The sequence below is a fragment of the Elephantulus edwardii genome, unplaced genomic scaffold (genome assembly GCF_000299155.1).
Source record: "Elephantulus edwardii isolate Elephantulus edwardi_28Jun2011 unplaced genomic scaffold, EleEdw1.0 scaffold00336, whole genome shotgun sequence".
Classification (NCBI taxonomy): Eukaryota; Metazoa; Chordata; class Mammalia; order Macroscelidea; family Macroscelididae; genus Elephantulus; species Elephantulus edwardii.
In genome coordinates, this window is record NW_006400086.1 from 849150 (window position 1) to 855804 (window position 6655).

Sequence of the window (6655 nt, forward strand, 5' to 3'; positions counted from 1 at the left end):
CTTGGATGTCAGCTATGGTCTCTTCAGGGTATATTCCCAGTAGTGGAATTGCTGGGTCAAATGGTATCTCTATTTGCAACTTTTTGAGGACTTTTTAATTTGTCCAAAAGTCACTGAAGCAAAATTCAAAAGAAAGTATTCTGCTCTCCTTTACAGCTTCAACCACAAAAATAATTTGTAGCAAAAATTTTTTTGAACATGGGATGAAACTTAAATATAAATTAAGAATTTACAGATAAGGGTTATATCCAACCCATTGTTTCTATAGTTTATACAAATATCCAGTCAAATCTGGAGGGATTTCCAAGCTGACTAGAGTTGCCTACTGTCTCAGAGCGTCCTCAGAAGTTTTGGTCATGATCTAGTAATGGAGGCAGGACCTCAGAGTCTTCAAATGGAAGAGGGAAGAGGGATAGAAGAACTACTGAAACTTCATCTTCTTTCCTCGTGATTTGTAGTCTCCTCTCACCTATTCAGAAAGCACCTCACCCTCCAGCAGAGCATTTTTGGTCTTGGCCTCTGACTCTGCCTCAGTCTATAGTCACCACTACAATCAAATCCTCCCTGACTTCCTCTTTTGACACTGAAGCCACCTTTACCTTTAGGTATGGTCCAGTCCAAGGTCAGTTTTCCCCCATCAATTTCACCATCTTCCTTGGCCTCCTTGGCAGCTTTAGTATCCTCCTCACTGTGAAAGTCCACAAAACCAAACCCTTTAGAGGAACTGGTTTCCCAGTCAGTCACTATCATTCATCAAATGACTCTTTAAGGTCTCTCCAGTGTTATCCTCAGACAGACCTTTGAAAAAGAGTGCTTTGGTTGGCTTGCCTCCAGGGTTAGGCGATCATTTGAGTTCTTGCAACTCCGAAGTGATTGCTCCTCCCTCAATTTCTCTTTTATTATAAGAATTTAAAGCTTCTTTGCCATCCTCAAATAAGGCAGATTATCAGAGAGCTGGACAATGACTAAGGATGACAGAAGAAGAACCGATACCTTTGAGTTGTGGTGATGGAGAAGAGTCTTGAACATACCATGGACTGCCAAGGAAACAAATAGGTCTTTTTTGGAGAGGGTGAAACCAAGTTTCTCCTTGGAGGCTAGGATTTTGAAGTTCCATCTCACATCCTTTGGGCATGTGGCCAGGAAGGACCAGTCCTTGGAGAAGGACATCATGCTGGGAAGAGTGGAGTGACAGCGCAGGAGAGGAAGATGCTAGATGAGATGGATTGATTCAGTAAATGAGGCAATGGGGGTAGGTGTGTCAGAGACAATAAGGTTGGCACAGGATAGAGCAGGATTTAGGGCTGTTGTACATAGGGTCACTATGTATTGCAGGTGATTGATTCTATGGATCTTAACAACAACAACAACATACCTTTTATATTTCTCTTTTTGGTTCTGAGGCACCTTGGTAATCAGTTGCCTTCTCAAGTACTTCCTGAAGAGTTTCTTCCATTTTGTTGTAGGACAGGTTGCTTAAAACTAGAGTTTTTAATTCACCACTCCAATTGTTGCCTTTCCATCTCCATGGTCATAATTTTGACCTTTCTCCCCAGTGTAGTACAAGAATATTCACCTATCATTGATCTCTGTTCTCCACTTTTTTTAAATGGTTTTCTCCACATCATCTTCAGTCTCAAATTCAAGATAAGCAATCCCTTTACTCTCCCCATCTTTGCTTACTAATCTAATCTCCACAACATCGTCAAACACTTCTCTTAATTCTTCCTGAGTGAATTTGTAAGGTAAATTTTTGGCCAAAATTTTTCTGGTGTCTCAATATTTCTTAATTATCTTTTACTTTAAGTCTCTCTGGTTTAATTTGATGGCCAAAGACTTTGAAACCAGTGTTTCTGGGTTCTCAGCAGATTAAAAAACACATTTGGATTCTGACATCTATAACAATAAGATAATTTTTAGCAAAAATGTCACCGATACCAGTTTTGCATTCAGGGACAGATTTTTTGCATTAGATTTCCAACAAAGAGATTAAAAGTCGAGGTTGGCTCTATGACTTCGACTTTCTGTGTCTTGGCTTCAGGAACAGCTTACAGTTTGATCATTTCCTTTTTTCGTTTTCCAAATACTTTTTTGACAGGTTCTTCCTTCTCTTCATCATCTTCATCCTCATGTTCCTTATCATCCTCCTTATCATTGTCATCTTCCTCGTCATCATCTTCGTCCTCAACCACATTCTTAGTTTTTGCAAGAGGCACTTTGGCGGGAGCTTTCTTTCCTTTGGCTGGTGAAGTCGCCCTAGCCTCTTCAGAGTCACCTTCATAGTCTTCATCATCATCGTCAACCTCATCTTCTGAGCCAGGGGCTGATGCTTATGTTTTATCATCTCTGGCTCAGATTTCACTTCCTCCTCCTCATCTTCCTCCTCACTGTCACCCTTCTTGGCATTCTTGCCATTTTTGGCCCTCTTTGCTGGCACAGCAGCTCCCTTCTTACTGGAAGGTAGCCACCACCGGTTTGTCCAGGATGGTGGCCTTCATTGGAAAGTGGCAAAGCTACAGCTTTGATGGGACTAACTGCCCCCTTTTTGGTGCAAGCGACTGCTACTTTCTCGGTTGGGGTTGTTTTGGGTTTTTGTTTGTTCGTTCGTTTGTTTTTTACCACAAACTTTTATTTTAAATTATTTCTTATATTTTCTTTTTAAAAAAAATTTATTTTCTATGGGTTTGCTCACAAAGGTTGTATACATTGTGATTCACCCTAGTCTTCATTCACATTTTGTTTCATACAACCATTCCCATGAATTGGGTTTTAGAAAACTAATTACCATTGGACTATAACCATCATTAACCTATCTTTTCACCTGGATCTTTCCCATTATTAACCCCCCCCCCATAAAAAGCCCTGTGGTTTCACTTACCTATCCTCATTGCTCTGGTCCCATCCCTACTGTGCCCCCCCCCCGCCTTGGGTCTCCATACATGTTTTACTAGTGGGGTTTTTGTTTGTTTGTTTTGGTGACACCATCACTTTCTTTGCTGGCACTGTGGCATTCTTCTTGCCTTTTTTTCTGAGGACTGACAACCTCCTCTCCACCTCTTTCTTCCTTTTCATCATCATATGTCAAGAGTTCATCTTCACTGTCTACTTCCATCTCCTTGTGGGGAGGAGCCATTTTCTTGGGATCCCTTTGATTTTTAGGAGCATCTTGGTGAAGGTCGCTAAATACATGATCACTACATAAAAATAAAGTTGGAATTCCCTATGTTAGCAATGCACAATTTAAAAGTTAGATGGAAAGACACCAATATTAATTTAATAAAATAGCTGAAAGATTTGTACACTTAGAAATGACAAAGCATTGTTGAAAGAAACTAAGTAAGATGCAAGTAAGTGAGAAAGTATTCCCTATTCATAGATTCCATTCAGAGACTCAAATTCATTGCCATGGAGTCAGAATCAACGCATAGCTGACCTTCCAGTGAATTTTCCAGGACTTTAAATCACACAGGAGGAGGCTGACCATCGTTCACCTGACAAGTTGGTAGATTAGAACTGCCAGAGAGCACTACCTTTGGGTCAGTAGTGCAACTCCCTATGGGCAAGGACTTAATATTAAAATAATACTATTCCAACAGAGTGTGGATACTACAGATTAATATCGTTGACTTTACATACAAGTAAGATTCTACTGAAGATTATCCAAAAATGACTGGAACAGCACATCAGGATAGAACTGCCGGAAGTCCAGCCTGGGTTTAGAAGGGGTCATGGTACTAGGGATATTGTAGCTGATATTAGATTGATCTTAGCTGAAAGCAGGGAATACCAGAAGAATGTATATCTGCGTTTCATTGACTATGCATGGCAACGCAGAGGTAACTATCTCTTGCATTATGTTATAGAGCAAATGTATTTAAATCATTGATATCTAGAATTTCCTTTTCCTAATCTAAGCTGATTTTAATGGAGCTCTGGAGGCCTAGTGGATGAGGAATTGCTCTGCCAACCAAAAGGGAGGCAGGTTGAACCCACCACCTGCTCAGAGGGAGAAAGATGGACAATTTTTGCCCATGCCTTTTACAGCTTCTGAAAACCCACTGAAGGGTCAGATATGAGTTGGTTCTGACTCCACGGCAATGAGGATTTGGGTTTTCTACCTGAGTGTCCTCCAGTCTTCTCTTTTCATTGAAATTTAAGACTCACTGCCATAGAGTCCATTCAGACTCGGAGGAACTCTCTATCAGGTGTCTGAGACTGTAACTCTTTATGGGAAGAGAATGGCCATCTTTTCCCATTGGAGCAACTGGTGGATTCTAACTCCTAACCCTTTGGTTAGCAGCCTAAGACATTATGCACTACTCCATTGGGACTCTTCTATATTGACTAAGTCTAATTTACAAACAATATCTTTAAAATGCTATAAACTTCTACAAAGGAAAGAGTCCAAAGTATGACCTTGTTTCAGAGACAAACTTAGCTAAGTACTGGCAAAGCCAAACAAGAAAACTGATTTTCTAGGTCACATTCTATTGATCACCTAACATGAAATCTAATATTTTATCTTATTTTATTATTTCGTTTTTAATTGTCAAAACAGACTACTTAGTTAAAGCATTTCAGTTTGAGATACCAATGTTGTCACTGTTTCGCATTCTCTGCCCTCAAGTAAATGGCTGATGAAATGAAATGCTTCAAAAATCATGAAATTGGATAGAGTCTTCTAAGCTTGTTCCTTTGATTAACTGTTGTATCTTATTATATGGTGTTAGAAATAGACATCTTTCAGGGGAGCTCTGGTGGCCTAGTGGCAAGGAGCTGCAACTACAATCCCAGAGGCACACGGTTCAAATCCACCAGATGCTCTGCCGGGAAAGGAGGGACAATCTCCTCCTGTACCAGTCAGATCTGATTTGACGGTACACTCACACAAAAATAATAAAATAAAATAAATAGACATCTTTCATCATTATATTAATTAATGAATTCACGAGTCATTCATAAGTGTTTCATGTGTAATTTTTTGGTTTTTTTTAATTTATTATTCATTTCAATGAAAATTTACAGAGACTTTGGATTTCCATTCATTCATTGTTGCACTTTTCTTCCCTCCTAACCACTTCCCCTCCTCCACCCCGTACACTACCCTCTTGGAAACGTAAAAGAAAAATTATTTCATTGTTTTACAATCCCTCCCCCCAGGTCCACTCTACTATGCAGCCTTTGCTCTGGACTCATGTCATGACAAAAATACCTAATCACAAATTCCTTTAAAACAGTTTTATCCCTCATTTGTTTTAATGCAGTATACATTATTTATCCCACCCTTCTCAGTCTTCCCCCAACCCCGATGTCAGTCCTGTTTTACAACAGTGGCACCATGCAGTATTCGTCCTTTTGTGACTGAGATACTTCACTCAGCATAATGTGCTGCAGGGTCACCCATTTTGAATAATATTGCATGAGTTCCTTGATTTTCAATGCAGTGTAGTATTCCATTGTGTGAATATACCACAGCTACTCTATCCATTCGTTTGTTGATGGGCACTTAAGTTGTTTCCAACTCCTTGTTCTTGTGAACAAAGCCGCGATAAACGTGGGTTTGCATATATCTGCTTGGTTGTCATTTATGGTCTCTTTGGGACATGTGTGACTTTTGATGTCAGTATTTCCTATGTTCATCTGTTCACAAAGCAAAGGTATCATCTTTGATTTTTGTTTGAGTTTCCCCCTCCTTGTACACATGTTGTCTCTCTTCTGCTCTTTCTCTTCTTTTTTTAAAATTAGAGTTCCTCAGGCTCAAGGGTTCAATTATTTATCCTCAGAAAAGAGAGCTGTGATTGAGGCTCTTCCTAAAGGGTGAAACCAGAAAAATATGCATTTCCTTTTTTGGTCCTTCATTTTTTCCATTCATTTGAATAGGAACAGTTTTCAGTAGAGCCTTCTGTGCTACTAGGCAGTGATATACAGCTGGTGAATTGTTTAGCACTTGGTATGAAGCCTGACCTGCACCAACATTCAGAGGCAGGCCTAGAGAACATAGCTTTTTGTGGGTACAGAAAAGTTACAATGCTGAATTTAAAGAGAGAGGAAAGGGATAAAAATCCCTAAGTATCAAGTAGTCTATTTCTTTTCTTTTTTGTTTTGTTTTGTTTTTTAACCAATCTGCTCTCTATCTTTCTTATAGGAAGTCTGGTGGCCTAGTGGTAAGAAGCTGCCCTGCAATCCCAAAGGCATACCCTTAGATTCCATAATTTTTCTGCTGGAGGATGGTCAATCTCATCCCATGCAATTTACTGTGTCTGAAAAGCTGCTGGAGGGTCAGTATTGGGGTGGTTTCAACAACACTCTCCTTTAATAGATGGAGGAATTTACATTCCTTTAAGTACAATTTCCAAAAGAGTAATTGTGGTGCTTTGCCACCTCTTATTTGGAAGAGAAAGCAAAACATCACAATAAACCTGTTGTCTTTTTGTTTGTTCATTTTAAATCATTTCTTGATAAGCGATCCCCCTCCACAGAAACACACACTCATTTCTCATGTTTATCATCTCGACTATTTGAGACACATTTTTATTTTTCAAAAGGATTATCCAAAAATGTAACATGTTTAATCATAAAGAAAGACTTATATCTTGGTGTGCATATTAATTCAATAAGGAAAATAAATATTCTTGTAAATATTTTTATTTAGCAA

The 6655-nt window shown here is 39.2% G+C and overlaps 1 pseudogene; it reads right to left on the reverse strand.

The window, feature by feature from the left end:
- The window catches only part of LOC102856440, a 63419-nt pseudogene that overhangs the window by 56210 nt on the left and 554 nt on the right, over positions 1–6655 (reverse strand).